The 16889-nt window shown below is 42.3% G+C and overlaps 1 long non-coding RNA gene across 1 annotated transcript in view; it reads left to right on the top strand.

The window, feature by feature from the left end:
* Positions 1–2946: 2946 nt before the first annotated feature.
* The window catches only part of LOC103783785 (uncharacterized), a 52704-nt gene continuing 38761 nt past the window's right edge, over positions 2947–16889 (top strand). Inside the window, exon 1 of the long non-coding RNA XR_010112977.1 lies at positions 2947–3199. This is a non-coding gene — a long non-coding RNA (uncharacterized LOC103783785). The remainder of the gene's footprint in view (positions 3200–16889) is intronic.

Below are 16889 nucleotides of genomic sequence, written 5' to 3'. Positions count from 1 at the left end.
ATTAATTTTTGTAACAGAATAAAAGAGGGATCACAATTTATGTTTCCTCATACTGATTTTCATCTGCTCCAACAAATATTTCTTGAAAATACTTTTCTTTTTGGATTATTTCTGGACTACTGTGTTTCATCGATCTATTCGCATAACTCGATGTTATTATTGTGTGTGTGTTTCAAAATTCAGAATGGCAGCTCTTTACACTGCTTGCTTCCCCAAACCCAAGCATACAGTCATTAATAGTGTCTTATATTTGCTTAGGACTTGATACTTTTCAAAGTCTGTAGTTGACTTACAGTAGTATGTTAGTAGTATTAATTAAATGCCTGTCATGTACCAGTATTGCTCTCTGCTCCTCCTTTATGTTATTCATTTAACACTTATTAGCTCTTTCACATAGGTATTATCTTTATTTTATTGATGAAGAAACAAAGGCATACAGTAATTAAATAACACCTGAGATCACACAGTCAGTCAGTCCTAGAGGTGCAATTCCAAACCAGCTCTAATGGGCTAAGAGTTTATACTCCTCCCTCTGCCATGGGGACAATGTGGTAATGTAATCTACTTTAAGCCAAAAGGTGCTCCTTGGACAATTTAGAAGGTATATTGCTTTAAGGTAAAATCTTAACTGTATATTTACTTATACAGCTAGTGTTTGTGCTGTTGTTTTTATCAGTATATTGATAGAAACCGTTGAATCTGAAGGAAAAAAAGTGAAAACAAAACAAGACATGTTTGATGCTGTGGGAAGAAAGTATTAGAAGTGAAATCTAATCGTTCACGACATAGAAGGCATAAACAAAGCAGCAAACTGAGGAATTGGGGGAATTGGGGAAAAGGTGAGCACTATGTGCATTCTCGCTGATCTGGCTTTTCCGTGGTTCAGGGTGTCTAATAAAATGAATACATGCTCAGAATGCTGCCCCCCTGCCTTTCTTTCTTGGGTCCATAAATGACTCTAGTGAGGTGGGAGGTAGGCTCTTCATTGTTTCTACTTGGAGCCACTGACTTTTAAGTTTTAATAAAAAAAAAAATAGAGCACAAAGACATTTTCAAGAGAAGCCTTATGTTGCTTCTGAAAGCATTACAATATAATCAAGAGTTTGCCTCCTTGAGTTCTTTGTAAGTTTGGTTGCCTAGAGAAACAGCCTGGCGGCCTCCAGGGTCATCACTGTGAACAAACAGCAGCTCCAGTGGGATGGCTCACACCTCTTAATCACTTCCAGCGCCAAGAGCGCAGGAGTCAAGTGCACGGGAAGAAAAGAGCCAACCTGGTCAAACTAGTTTGACTTTTAAAATGAACCTGAATCATATGTTTCTGTTCACTTTGAAAATAGTACTGGACTATCATTTAAATGCCACCTTACACTGAGGCAAGTCTTCTGAACTACCAGATGTTAAAAAAAAAAAATAGATCAGATTCTGGTTCTGAATTTTTTCAGCAGCAATCACAAGAGTTGAATTTTTATTCATTTGTCTGCTCATTCATTCATTCATTCATTTATTCATCTATTCATCACTCAACAGGCATTCATTGTGCTAAATTCCTTGTGCTAAATCCTGCTTGGTGAATATTTGCAATCTTCGTTATTATTGTTCAAGTGATTGCCTGTTTTTTGAAAAACAACAAACAGAAAGAAGATTATGAAGCCCAGGCACGGTGGCTCACGCCTGTAATCCCAGCACTTTGGGAGGCTGAGGCAGTTGGATCACCTGAGGTCAGGAGTTCAAGACCAGCCTGGCCAACATGGTGAAACCCCATCTCTACTAAAAATTAAAAAAATTAGCTGGGCATAGTGGCAGATGCCTGTAAACCCAGCTATGAGGCAGGAGAATTGTTTTAACCCAGGAGGCGGAAGTTGCAGTGAGCCGAGATCGTGCCACTGTACTCCAGCCTGGGTGACAGAGACCCTGTCTAAAAAAAAAAAAAAAAAAAAAAGATTATGACTTTGCATAGAATTCAGTTGGGGGATGGAGAGGAGACAGAGAGGTCAGGATATTTTAACTGTAAAATATATAGGGCTGGATACGGTGGCTCACGCCTGTAATCCCAACACTTTGGGAGGCTGAGGCGAGTGGATTGCTTGGGCTCAGGAGTTTGAAACCAGCTTGAGCAACATGCCAAAACCCCATCTCTACAAAAAATACCAAAAATTAGCTGGGTGTGGTGACCCATGTCTGCACTCCCAGCTACTTGGAGGCTGAGGTGGGAGAGTGGCTTGAGCCCAGCAGGCATAGCTTGCAGTGAGCCAAGATCATGCCACTGCACTTCAGCCTCGATGACAGAGCCAGACTCTGTCTCAAAAAAAGAAAAAAAAAGCGTGTGTGTGAATATATATATATATATGGCAGAATATAATTATTCTTATGGTTCTGTTTCAATGGTACATTACCTTGGAATATTAGTCCCTAGGTTTTGATGATATATTTGCTTTTATAACTCATCAGTATTTTTTCACTGTGTAGATCAGTGGTTTTGGGTGGTTTTGAGTACATTATAATATTGTAGTTTACTTTTTGTGATGTACTGAGTATTTGAGGGTACTGCAAGGTGAGTATTTGAGGGTACTGCAAGGTGAGTATTTGCAGATACTTCCTTTTTTAGTTTAAATATTAATAATATCCCCAGTTTCATAAGCTGGTTATGAATGTAAGATTGACTGATAAACAGATCTGACTTTTTCTGGAGGGGGCCTGGGAAGGAGCGGTATTAAAACTTTCTGCAAAGTTTCTCCTAAGTTTCACCAAATAACAGAAAGCTGTGTCTGTTGGTCAGCATTACTAGTTTGTGGAAGTTGGGTCAGCATTACTGGTTTGTGGAAGTGGCTTTACCCTCTCATATTTGCTCATAGTTATTTTCCAAAATACTTTTAGGTTTCTAGTTAAAGTACTGTTGCCATGCCAGGCCCCTGAATTATGGCGGACATCTGAGGCCAGGACCAGGAACTGCCAAGGCTAGGCTGGGAATGGAACAAAAGGAGAGCCAGACCCGGGAGCTGGCAGGACCGGGGATTGCTTAGAAACTAGCGGTTAAAGATGGAGTCTAGGGAACAGTCGAGTCACGCAAATGTTAGAGGTGCCCTTGGCCTCATGAGTGGTCGGTAGAAGCTGGCTGCAAGGAGCCTTTGAAATGGTGCCGAGTTCTTCCTCTGCCAGAAAGCCTTTCCTCCGCGCTGACTGTGTCAAAGGCTACTCCCAGGTGTGCTGAGCAGGGGAGCCGTGTGGGGGGATGGCCATCGAGTTAACCTCTAGAGAGGGGACGTGTGGGCTGCACAGGATTCCGGGGGGCTGACCTAGGAGGGGCAGCAGTGCAAGTCCTCTTACTCCTGGTCCTGTGCTCTTTTTAATACGCCACGCTGCTGCTGCCTCTGATCTGGAAAGCTTTTCTGATACAATGGCGGCTCCTCGTCTTCTTCCATCTCTAAGGAGATTAGTTAGTTACAAGGCAGGAAGTTGAATAGCGTCAGGCTTTAATCTCCTGGTTATTCTGAGGCTGTTTGATGTTAGCTCTTCCTTCAGACCAGGGCTTTGAAAGGGCTTATTTTTTTTTCTGTGACAGAGAAATGACCAGGACACAGCCATATATTAAATTCCAAGGGCCCTCACATCTATTTGCTTTGTGTATTTTGTGTACAAATATACATGATGATTTTTAGAGAATATTGCTCTCTTTTTTCTCTCTCTCTTTAATGCATTTGTTTCTTGCTCCTGTTTCCTCTTAGCTCATTTTTATTCCATTAGGTTGTAGCTGGGCTGATTCTCTGAGTGTGCCTTCTCAGCCTGTGGGGTGAATACAGGATTAAGAACACAGACAGAGCCTGACAGCCACGTTAATTGTTTACTTACTTACTATTTAACACATAATATCAGGCTTGTTTCTCTGTTTCCTAGCAGCTGGAGTGAGATATCCTCCTGCTCCGCCGTAAAACCTTCTGCTGCAGCCCAAGTTGACATATCCAGCCTGAATTTTAGATTCTTACAAAACAAGTTCAAATTTAATGTTTTGAAGAGCATCCAACTAGAGTAATAAAATACTATTTAGAACGAGTTTTTAGAGGATCTGTTTTACTGAAAAGAGAACAAACTTCATAATTGCCATATCAACTATTCTTAAATGGCATATCAAATAACTTCACAACACTGAAAACTTCATGTTTTTACTTGTTTTATAAATTCTATAATCAGTTTTATGTTATTTGTTTGTTTAGTAAATGCTTGTTTTTAAACCATAATACAAAAGTAAAAGACACTTCTGTTTCTATATACATTACATAAATGTCGATTGTAAGTGTAATTGTGTCGTTAGTTCCTATGTGGAATACGGGCTACAGTACGTGGGCTGCACCCATCACCAGTCGAGGTTTCCTTTACTAATAGGTATAATGATCTTTTTGTGAACAATCATACATTCCTGCATAATTAATTGAATCTTTGTGTTGTCCAAGAAAGACAAACCCAGCTTTAGGACCTTAGCTTGGCTGAGCAGAAACAGTACAATGTTTTGCTCACGGGCTTCCAAGTTTGAATGTGGTATCATTTTTTCAAGAGATAATGGGCTTATAGTTCTGGGTTTGATCACCTCTGCCATGTGATATTTTCCTTTGATTTTCAGAGTACTCCAATCATTGTTCAATGGAAGACTTAAAAGAAGCCCTGTGACTCGGGCTCAAATCTGAATAAGATAGTTTCGAAGGAGAAGGAAGAGAAGTTAGATAAAGATGAGAATTCAGAGGCAGAGAAGTAAGGTGAGAGTCTGGGGCAACATGCCTGCCCGGTGTGTTCTAGAGAACCCAGCAAGTCCCATCACAAAAACCTCCAATTAAGCCTCAAAGCACAACAAATTTTCCTCTTATCCAGAGAGAATATTATATTTTTCTAAAGAAGCAGCATATGGGAGCTGCTGGGAAGGCTTTCCAGTGCTATTAAAAGGCAGATAGATCAGAGAACGCAGGGCTTCTGAAGCTGTCTGATCTCTTGCCTATGATTTGTCTCAAGTGCAATTGACAGCCCCAACTAGCAATTACAATGCAGAGACTGGTATAGCTGGAGACTGGTCCAACAGGGAGGGAAGGCTTGACCATTTACATGCAGTTAATTATTAAGGGCTGTCAGATGTCAGAATGGGAATTGGTAATATTGTGGTTAAACGCCCACCACATGTCTAATTTGAGTTGTGCCCACTACCTCCAGCACCAGTTCAAATTAAGTCTACATTAATGTCTGATGACTCACAGCTGTGCAGCATGCAACTCCGTGTACTCCAGGGGTGGGAGGGGAATTTGCATACCAGTTAGTGCCAGATAATGATTATGAAAGATGTGCATTTCTCTTTGTTGGAATAAGTACCATATAAGCCAAAGCGATAGTTACTGTTTTAAAACCATCTTCATGCTTAAGAAAATGTTGATCTGTGAATTAGCTTCTTGGTGCAATGAATTTCGCTTAAGAAAGGCAATTCCAGGTGAAACAATTTTCATGTTGTCAATGGGTGCCAAATAGGCCCCAAAGAGATCAGAATATGGCCAAATGAGAATTGAAATAAAACCTGTCTTTATAATAATTCTCTATTAAGCTTGATGAGAGTTTATGTTTCGGGCTGCCAAAATACTCTTTTTGTTTTTTTTTTTGGATGACAATGATTTTGAATGTAGTGCTCCAAGTGGGCCCCTGGAGCTGTGGTCATGGTGCCCACCTGCCTAGCATTTGGTGAAGGGAGTTTTCTGGGGGTCTTCCACCATGCCAATGATCTCACAGCAGGTTTCTACCCATCCAGACAGGCAGAGAGCAGGTGTCACTCGGCTCAGAGGTGCACTCTGATGGTGGCCAGGGACTTCGGAAGCTTTGAGAGCGATGGCCGATTTCCAGCAATCCAGAGGGCTGTATGGGGAACCCCTCATGCAGAAATATTTTGGGGTCCTGGGCAAACATATGGTTTTGTGATATGCGGTAAGCAGAGGGGAATGGAAATTGGTGGTGGGAGCCAGGTGGGCATATTGGCATTCCATGCTCTTGGCCATTCTATGGGCTGGCTTGCTAGAAACTACATGCTTAGAAGGAAGCTGGTGTTAGGCACTATTTATTATGAAAAAAAAAAGCACTTCTGAGAAGACCAAAACAGGAATCCTTTGTTTATAAAACAGATGGTATAGCCTGTCCTTTCATCAAAAATCGTACCATTTTGCCCTTTATAAACAAATTGATAGGAAATCACTTCAAAAACCAAGTCAAAGCTTAAAAAATCATGTTCATTCTTGGCACTAGAGGTCTTTTGTTTTCTTTTACTTAGCTAAAAATAAAGATATATTTAATGACAGACAGATGAAGGAAAAATAGGACTTTGATAAGGTTTAAGCATTTTCAATGATGACCACAGAAGCATTTAGAAAACACAAGAGGATGTGAATGTGTCACATGCTTGGGTTTCATGCTAAACAGACAGCAGGAGCTATGGAATGGAGACCTCACTTGGGGCCAAGAGACTATCTGTTTCCATTGAAGTTCCTAAAAAAACCCTTTGTGGGGAGGCGGCCTCCAAGCGGGAGCAGAAGGCCAAGTGCAGGCCTCAGCCTGGTCACTCTGGTTAGTGTTCTCTTTCTGTCCTCCAAGTGGGTGATTAGAAAGCCCAAACATAATGATCTGTTATGGACAGAGATCACAGTGCCTGCGGTTTCCAGAAGCTGCTGCTGACATGGTCTTGACAAGAGCACCAGCTCAGGGGTCACTCGAGTTGGAGCTATGGGCTTGGCGCCATGAGAAAACTTCAGTACTGGGGACCGTTGAGCATCACACAGAGTGTGAGGTGGCTTTCTTTCATCAGGTGTTTGGTCTGAGCTAGACTACTGCTTCTCTCTGCTCATCACTTATTTCAAGTAGAGTTATTTCCTGATGGTACCCAGAGACTTGGTCATAACTATTGAAACCATAATGCTTCCTAAATAATAATCAGGCATACTGACTGTACAGTAATAATTCTGCCATTCAGGGCCCATCTGAAACCAACAAGTGTGCAGTATGCCTGAAACACTTGTATGATAGGACACCTGTTTGCAAACTCGTTTTTCTTTTTGGTCTATTCCTCTGATTTCCTGTTTTCAGAAACACCAAATAGCCTGCCCTTCTGCTTTGTTAGCAACTTCTCTATCTTTCAAAACTGTCAGTTTGATGAGTTGTTCTAGATTTAATACCACACTTCTTAAAGGGCCTGACTTCCTGGGTGGTAGATGCAGTATGAAGACTGGGATAGAAATTACATTTGTGTCCTAATGTCTACTGGGTCCTATGAAAAATGGTACCCAGGAAAGGATAAATATTTGTCCCAAGATGATGTAAGTTGATAAATTTTACTAAATTGGTAAAGGCAGCCTGCAGGAGCCACAGAACATACCAGTCAGTTTTGCTCTGGTGCTAGATATGGTCCCTTGCCTGGGAGTGAACTAGTTCCCCAGTCCTAAAGAATGAAGTCCACTGGGGGTGCTGAGGGGGTTGCATTCTCAGTTGGGAGGGATGGAGGGAAGCTGCCAAGCTTGGCCCAGCCTTGCCATTTCATCCTTTGCTAGCTGGCCGGCCTTGAGCAAGTTATTTAGCTCTTTAGAATCTCAGTAACTTGCTTTGCAAAGTCAGGGAAATAACACCCTCATAAGTTTGTTATGAGAAACCAGTGACACAGACCACATGGGCATTATCCCAGTACGAGACACATGGCAAGAACTTGACTGATGTGCCTTTCTTTCCTCTGTCTTTTTCTCATTACTTTATATTATGGTTATCTTAATGACAATATCTTTTCTTTTTAGTTATTATACAGAGTTTTCATAACAGTTTCATGCAGATCATTATTTTCGATAATGTATTTCTTACTTTTTTAGCACTTACCAAAAGTGCCACCAATGTAGTTGTTATGTAACTATCTGTTTTATGTTTGTCTTCTCCTTAGTATGTAGTAGCTCTTTGAGGACAGGGCCCATGCCTGCCTAGTTCATTTCGGTATTCTTGGTGCCTCCTATTACCTGGCACAGAGGACACACTCAAAACCTTTGTTGGGTAAATAAATCAATTCTTTTTTTTTTTCCTTTTCTTTTTTTTTTTTTTTTTTGAGATGGAGTCTCGCTCTGTCACCCAGGCTGGAGTGCAGTGGCACAATCTCGGCTCACTGCAAGCTCTGCCTCCCGGGTTCACACCGTTCTCCTGCCTCAGCCTCCCGAGTAGCTGGACTACAGGCGCCCGCCACCATGCCCAGCTAATTTTTTTGTATTTTTAGTAGAGACGGGGTTTCACCCTGTTAGCCAGCATGGTCTCGATCTCCTGAACTTGTGCTCTGCCCGCCTCGGCCTCCCAAAGTGCTGGGATTACAGGCATGAGACACTGCGCCCGGCCTAAATAAATCAATTCTTACAAAAACCCAGACTCACGTGGGGTAGGGGAGAGAGTCCTGTTGGAAAGATGGGTGCTTGATGGACAAAACAACAACAACAACAAAACCAAACAAACCTGTAGCTGTCCAATCTCCCAGGTCTTCTGATTTCTGCTCTAATAGCCAATAAACCTTGTTGCTTCTCAATGGCACTGGGTTTTCTCTGGCATAGTCTTGTCCAATACTTAGGTACCTGAGCTGGGGGTCAGTTTGAATGAAAGGATAGTAAGAACAAATAGTGAAAAGTTCATTAAACTACAAGCCTTATAATTTCTGCTTGGAAAACCTTGGGACAAATTAACCATGTGCTTTAATTATCAGCCTCATCTGGGTCATGTCTGCTCTAGGCTTCAACCCTGCTGAATTCTCTGTCATGTCAGGTTTTGTGTACATGACATTTCCTTTATCTTTATCCTCCATTGACACACACACCCTCCTCTGCCTGCCTAACTCCTGTTTATTCTTCAGAGCTCAGCCCAGGGGCCCCTCTCTGTACCACACAAATTTAGGTTAGGTCCAGTTTTAGGTGCTTCCAAATTGTGTATTTCACCCTTTATCTAAAGTGTATCGTGCTACATTGTAATTTCCTTACTTATCTGTGTTCCTTTCCAAACCTTAAGTCTCCAAAGAGCAAGAAATAGGTTTGTTTCGTATGCTCAGGACCCGGAAGACTGCCTGGCATAAAATAGTTGGTGCTCAAAAAATGTCGTCAACTGAAAATATAAGGTAGAAGGAGAAAGTCTCGTATAAATTCCTCTCCCTCATTGATAACCACTTTAATTTTTGGCAAGACAGATGAAATCAACAACATAAAGACAATATAACTGTGTGTGTCACATAGACACTATAGCTATACGAGGATTAGAGAAAATATATTAAAATGATTAAAGACAACAGACTTTTCAATTTCACTTGCAAACTAAGCCATTTATTTATCTTCCCCACTATGGATTGGCTTTTTGAAAATTAGATAAATGAAATTGGTCTGACCCCTTTGGAATTTTTTATTGTTTCTATACTGATTATTTGAATTGCATGTGTCTCCATAACTTTGGTTCCATTTGCAAAAGGAAATGAGGCCCACTGTCTTGGATACCTACATTTTTCTCTGGTCTCCAGCACAGGTGAGCAGCACAGCCCTCGTGCATCAGGTCTTAGATAAGTTCTTTAGGAGCCTTTCAGTTAAGTAAAGTATGAGAACTTTCAGGGTTTCCAGGATCTAAGCAACCAGGAACAATTCCCCACTGTTTTCAGCAAGACAAACAGAAAAAAAAGAGGGGAGGGGAGAGAAAACCCTGGTCTCTGATAAATAACCTTTCCATATGAAGTGCACATCAGTCTGACACAAGTAATTAGCTGTCAGGTGCTGGGCTTTGCTGTCAGAGGCCAATTTTCAGATTAGTGTTAATTGCAGCCCCCCCACCACCCCGCCCCCCGGCCTTCGAGGGCCTTTGCTCCCACCCCTCAGACCTCAGCAGGCTCCCTTCCCCAGCTTGCTGCCAGTGTGACTGCAGCCTAGAGTAATGGAGCTGGCAGGGTGGAATCAATTACTGGCCAGTGAAGATTTTCCCACAGGTCTGGGCTTGGGAAAGGAGGGCTATTCCTGCTGCCTAGACAGCTGGCCTGACTGTCCACTGGGAAAGGAGCCTACCCAAGGAGAGAGAGGGGCTTGCTAGTGATAAACCGCTGACAGCCCATACATTATTGACAGGATTTGGCAGAGAGGGGCCTCTGCTACCTCTGCTCGTCCTGGTTCTCTTTGAGTTTTGTGCTTGCACCGACTACTGCTTTATCCCAACGTCTTGCTGCCCACATGAAAGTACACACACAGAAAAACCCAGTTCCCATTTGCTTATGGGTTTCAGTCCAAGAGGAAAAAGAAAAGGAAGATGGGATGGGGTTATTACAGTCTAACAGCAATATTTGGAAATAAATTATTTGTGCAATTTTTCTATTTAATTTTTTTTTTTTTTTTTTGAGATGGAGTCTTGCTCTGTGGCCAGGCTGGAGTGCAGTGGCGCAATCTCAGCTCACTGCAACCTCCACCTCCAAAGTTCAAGTGATTCTCCTGCCTCACTTAGCCTCCTGAGTAGCTGGGACTACAGGCACCTGCCACCACGCCCAGCTAATTTTTGTATTTTTAATAGAGATGGGGTTTCACCATGTTGTCCAGGATGGTCTCGATCTCTTGACCTTGTGATCCACCTGCCTCGGCCTCCCAAAGTGCTGGGATTACAGGCATGAGCCACTGCGCCCGGCCCCTGTTTAAATGTTTTTGTCATGATGAGAGTCATGCTTTGTGTCATTTTGGTTCAGTTGTATTCACCCCATGTAATTCATGATGGAACCTGTGCTGGGGCCACCTGAGTTTTATGGTCACTTCCAAAGTTTTGAGATATTTTGAATTTTAGTCAGAGGATTCATTTAGAATTGCACTTAAACAATCCTAAACTCAAAGTTTTGAGACATTTTGAACTTTAGTCAGAGGATTCATGTAGGATTGCACTTAAAAAATCCCCGGCCAGGCATGGTGGCTCATGCCTGTAATTCCAGCACTTTGGGAGGCTGAGGCGGGATTACGCTTGAGCTCAGGAGTTCAAAATCAGCCTGGGCAACAAGGTGAAACCCCATCTCTACAAAAAATACAAAAATTAGCTGGACATGGTGATGCACACCTGTAGTCCCAGCTACTCAGGAGGCTGAGGTGGGAGGATCACTTGAGCCCTCCCTTAAGCAGGAAATTGAGGCTGCAGTCAATGCACTCCAGCCTGAGTGACAGAGCAAAACCTTGTCCAAAAAAAAAAAAATAAGATAAAATAAAAAAATCTTGCCCCTCCATGTTTTCTGCTTAGCGATAATAATAAAATCTTCATGAAGATGTTTTGCTTTCAATTTTCCACTATCGTTTATGTCTTTATCTGAAATTTTGAGCAAGAATAACCACTTGAATGTAGGCAAACTAAAACCCCACAGTGTTTTAATAATACCACTGACTATTCAAGAGCAGAGAGTTCATATTAAAGTACCAAAATCCATTTACAATAATATACACATTTCAGAGAAACTTTCGTCTTTGAAAGATGCATTAAACTGTTTAACTTTCCATAAAATAGACATTAAAATAAGACAAGAAAATGACACTGAAAGAATGACATAAAAACTAATGCCACATTATAACAAATTAAAACATTTATACAAGAAAATCTTTTCTTAATAACCTCTTAATTGATTTCCCTTTTGTCATATGTTGTTTTCTTTTAGGAAACTAACACCAGGTTGAATTTTTTTTCTTTCTGTGTTGCACATAAAATGTCTATGGATCTAAGAGAAAGTTTAACTGTATAATTGGAACAGTCTTTGATTATAATCATTCAATTCAAAATTAAAGTAGATAAACAAGCATGGGTCTGGAATGTTAAGAAAAAAAAAAAGTGGGCTGTTGCAATAAAACAGGTTCATATCCCTTGAGTGACAAGTTTCAGATGCTAGGCCTAAAAGGTCTCTTGGAAACCTAACAACTAGGATGAGAAATGCAAGTTTGAGATTCACTAGCCATACCTCCTGTAATCAAATAAAAATGATCATGCAGAGTTCCCCTAGCTCTCCCTTGCAAAAAGTGATTCCCTGCTCTTTGCCCTGGAAGAAGGCTGGAGGTTGGGGGGCATAGGAGGTGGAATTAAGAATCAAGAATGCTCCGACCTGTTCTGTGCACAGGAGGGGAGGGCTTATAGGTGACTTCTTTCAAACCACACCTGTGACAATGTTAAATGATTCTAAATCCCGGAATGAGGGGTTTGTGACCAAAGTTCTGTGGTGCAATGTCCTGGTTAAACTCTATGGAATCTTGAATCCCTGGTGAATGACATTTAAAATGATGTCACTAGTGTCCTTGCTTTAAAAAAGTCCCTATCAGATGCCCTCTCTCACCACTCCTGTTCAACATAGTGTTGGAAGTTCTGGCCAGGGCAATCAGGCAGGAGAAAGAAATAAAGTGTACTCAATTAGGAAAAGAGGAAGTCAAATTGTCCTTGTTTGCAGAAGACATGATTGTATATCTAGAAAACCCCGTTGTCTCAGCCCAAAATCTCCTTAAGCTGATAAGAAACTTCAGCAAAGTCTCAGGATACAAAATCAATGTGCAAAAATCACAAGCATTCTTATACAACAATAACAGACAAACAGAGAGCCAAATCATGAGTGAATTCCCATTCACAATTGCTTCAAAGAGAATAAAATACCTAGGAATCCAACTTACAAGGGACGTGAAGGACCTCTTCAAGGAGAACTACAAACCACTACTCAATGAAATAAAAGAGGATACAAACAAATGGAAGAACATTCCATGCTCATGGATAGGAAGAATCAATATCGTGAAAATGGCCATACTGCCCAAGGTAATTTACAGATTCAATGCCATCCCCATCAAGCTACCATGACTTTCTTCACAGAATTGGAAAAAACTACTTTCAAGTTCATATGGAACCAAAAAAGAGCCTGCATTGCCAAGTCAATCCTAAGCCAAAAGAACAAAGCTGGAGGCATCATGCTACCTGACTTCAAACTATACTACAAGGCTACAGTAACCAAAACAGCATGGTGCTGGTATCAAAACAGAGATATAGACCAATGGAACAGAACAGAGCCCTCAGAAATAATGCCACACATCTACAACTATCTGATCTTTGACAAACCTGACAAAAGCAAGAAATGGGGAAAGGATTCCCTATTTAACAAATGGTGCTGGGAAAACTGGCTAGCCATATGTAGAAAGCTGAAACTGGATCCCTTCCTTACACCTTATACAAAAATTAATTCAAGATGGATTAAAGACTTAAATGTTAGACCTAAAACCATAAAAACCCTAGAAGAAAACCTAAGCAATACCATTCAGGACATAGGCATGGACAAGGACTTCATGTCTAAAACACCAAAAGCAATGGCAACAAAAGCCAAAATTGACAAATGGGATCTAATTAAGCTAAAGAGCTTCTGCACAGCCAAAGAAACTACCATCAGAGTGAACAAGCAACCTACAGAATGGGAGAAAATTTTTGCAACCTACTCATCTGACAAAGGGCTAATATCCAGAATCTACAATGAACTCCAACAAATTTACAAGAAAAAAAACAAACAACCCCATCAAAAAGTGGGCGAAGGGTATGAATAGACACTTCTCAAAAGAAGACATTTATGCAGCCAAAAGGCACATGAAAAAATGCTCTTCATCACTGGCCATCAGAGAAATGCAAATCAAAACCACAATGAGATACCATCTCACACCAGTTAGAATGGCAATCATTAAAAAGTCAGGAAACAACAGGTGCTGGAGAGGATGTGGAGAAATAGGAACACTTTTACACTGTTGGTGGGACTGTAAACTAGTTTAACCATTGTGGAAGTCAGTGTGGCGATTCCTCAGGGATCTAGAACTAGAAATACCATTTGACCCAGCCATCCCATTACTGGGTATATACCTAAAGGATTATAAATCATGCTGCTATAAAGACACATGCACATGTATGTTTATTGTGGCACTATTCACAATAGCAAAGACTTGGAACCAACCCAAATGTCCAACAATGATAGACTGGATTAAGAAAATGTGGCACATATACACCATGGAATACTATGCAGCCATAAAAAATGATGAGTTCATGCCCTTTGTGGGGACATGGATGAAGCTGGAAACCATCATTCTCAGCAAACTATTGCAAGGACAAAAAACCAAACACCGCATGTTCTCACTCATAGGTGGGAATTGAACAATGAGAACACTTGGACACAGGAAGGGGAACATCACACACTGGGGCCTGTCGTGGGGTGGGGAGAGGGGGGAGGGATAGCATTAGGAGATATACCTAATGTAAATGACGAGTTAATGGGTGCAGCACACCAACATGGCACATGTATACATACGTAACAAACCTGCACGTTGTGCACATGTACCCTAGAACTTAAAGCGTATAAAAAAAGAAAGTCCCTATCAAATTATTCTGCTTTGGCCGGGGGTGGTGGCCCACACCTGTAATCCCACCAGTCGCACTTTGGGAGGCCAAAGTATGACTGTCACTTGAGGCCAGGAGTTCAAGACTAGCCTGAGCAACACAGTGAGACTTCATCCCTACTAAAAATTTAAAAATTAGCTGAGTGTAGTTGTGCATGCTTGTAGTCCTAGTTGCTCAGGAGGCTGAGGTGGGAGAATCCCTTGAGCTCAGGAGTTTGAGGTTGTAGTGAGCTGTGATGATTTCCACTGCACTCCAGCCCGGGAGACAGACAGAGGCCCTGTCTCAAAACAACAAACAACAGTGACAAAAATCAAAACCAAATTATTGTGCTTTGTATCTAACCTGGAACAGTAGTCCTGTGATGTGATTCACTAATCCAATTTCTGTTTTTAGAACATTTGCCAACTTTGTCCCATGATTTTGTTGCCTGCAAAATATTATTCTCCTTATTTTGAAAAAAATGGAGATATACAGCGGGGCTAGGGGCTGCTCTTCTGTGCCATTGTAGTGTCCTAACAAACCTATTAGACCATTTATTACATTCTGAGGTTCCCAGACACTCATCCGCTCCATCAGAGGTCCTGCCACCCACTGGGGCACTGTTTGAGGTGGGTTAGGTCTGTCGAGCTACTCATAGGACAACCTTCTCTAAATTTCAAATGATGGGGTGATACTGGGGGACATCTCCATCCCCTTTCTTTCTGAGATCAAGAGCTGTCACTTACTTCCAGGACTGTTCTTCCATTAAGGAGGAAGGAGAAGTTACCAAATACCCCAGTCTTCTGTTAAGATGACATGGTGCTGCACAGAGAGAGGCAAGAAAAAGTTGTTATCGAAAATACTGGGCAATTTTGATTATTGGGAAGCATTTTGAAGCTAAAGTTTTTGGATTATATATTTACAGAGGTCATTTACACTTTGGTCATTCAACTCTATAATAAACATACCTATGAAGCAGGAGTATCTTTTGCTTTTTTGAGATGGAGTCTCGCTCTGTCGCCCAGGCTGGAGTGCAGTGGAGCAATTTTGGCTCACTGCAAGCTCCACCTCCTGGGTTCACACCATTCTCCTGCCTCAGCCTCCCGAGTAGCTGGGACTATAGGCGCCCACCATCACACCTGGCTAATTTTGTTTTTGTATTTTTAGTAGAGACGGGGTTTACACCACTTTAGCCAGGATGGTCTTGATCTCCTGACCTCGTGATCCGCCCACCTCGGCCTCCCAGAGTGCTGGGATTACAGGCTTGAGCCACTGCGCCTGGCCGCAGGAATATCTTTTATAAACATTCAGTTAATGCTTTTGAATTCCCTTCTTTGCATCTCCCACCACCTGATAGCTTCCCACCCCTAAGAAGCCAAGTGAGAAGGGCAGATAGGGTGAGCCCTTAACAATGAGCTTGGCTGGGCGCAGCGGCTCACGCCTTTAATCCAGCACTTTGGGAGGCCAAGGCTGGCGGATCACCTGAGGTCAGGAGTTCGAGACCAGACTGGCTAACATGGTGAAACCCTGTTTCTATTAAAAATACAAAATAAATTAGCTGGGTATGGTGGCAGGCACCTGTAATCACAGCTACTTGGGAGTCTGAGGCATGAGAATCACTTGAACCCAGGAGGCAAGTGAGCCGAAATCAAGCCACTGCACTCCAGCCTGGGCGACAGAGTGAGAGTGCATCTCAAACAAAAAACAGGCTTTAAAACCAAGAAGAAAGGGGTATTGTTGTAGGTTCTTTCAGCTCTTCATTAGTCCCTCGAGAGCCAGCTTGTCCCATCAGATTATAAAGATTGCCCCATAGTTTAAACTCCTGTCCATAAGACCAAAGTGTTAAATTCAGAGAAAGGTTGCCTCTTTGAGCCAGTGGATTTGGGGAGGAGAAGGAAAGAGGGAGGAAGGGGATAGGAAGAAGAGTGAGGATGGTGTTCCTTTCTCCCCTCTGTATGTTTCAGTCTGAGAGGGATAGATAAGTTAGATAAAGTTGGGGACCACCAAGGTCTGGGGTCTCTTTCCCTGCTTCTCATCTGGGACTTGAAAACAATTCACTTTGCTGGGGCCCAATACCACCATTAAGCATAGTTCAGTCAGTGGTGCAGTGTGGTTAGATGGAGAGAGGGTCCAGGGTGCACCCGGAGCTGCCTTTGGGAGTCAGTGAGTCCCCAAGAGGCCTGCTGTGGGAGGGTGAGGGGGTCTTAGAGCAATGACTGTGTGAGACTGGGAAGCCAGGTGGAGAATGGGGCAGAAACCTGGGGGAGTCAGTGGCCAACAAAAGCCAAGGGGAGGTGGATTCAGCAGGGAAGAGTCCCTACGCCCTGACTGGCTGAGAAAGAATAGACTGCAAGTTTATCAGCTGCAGGATATTAGCAACGGACACCAGCTGAATGCTCAGGAACCACTCAAGCCAATGATTCCCCGGCGGACCTTGGAACAGCCACTGTGCAGCTGGTCCGGAGAACAGCCGGCCAGTCCCAAGGCCCAGTCAC

The sequence above is a fragment of the Pan paniscus genome, chromosome 7 (assembly GCF_029289425.2).
Source record: "Pan paniscus chromosome 7, NHGRI_mPanPan1-v2.0_pri, whole genome shotgun sequence".
NCBI classification, from domain to species: Eukaryota; Metazoa; Chordata; class Mammalia; order Primates; family Hominidae; genus Pan; species Pan paniscus.
This window is presented reverse-complemented; position numbering and strand designations above follow the sequence as displayed.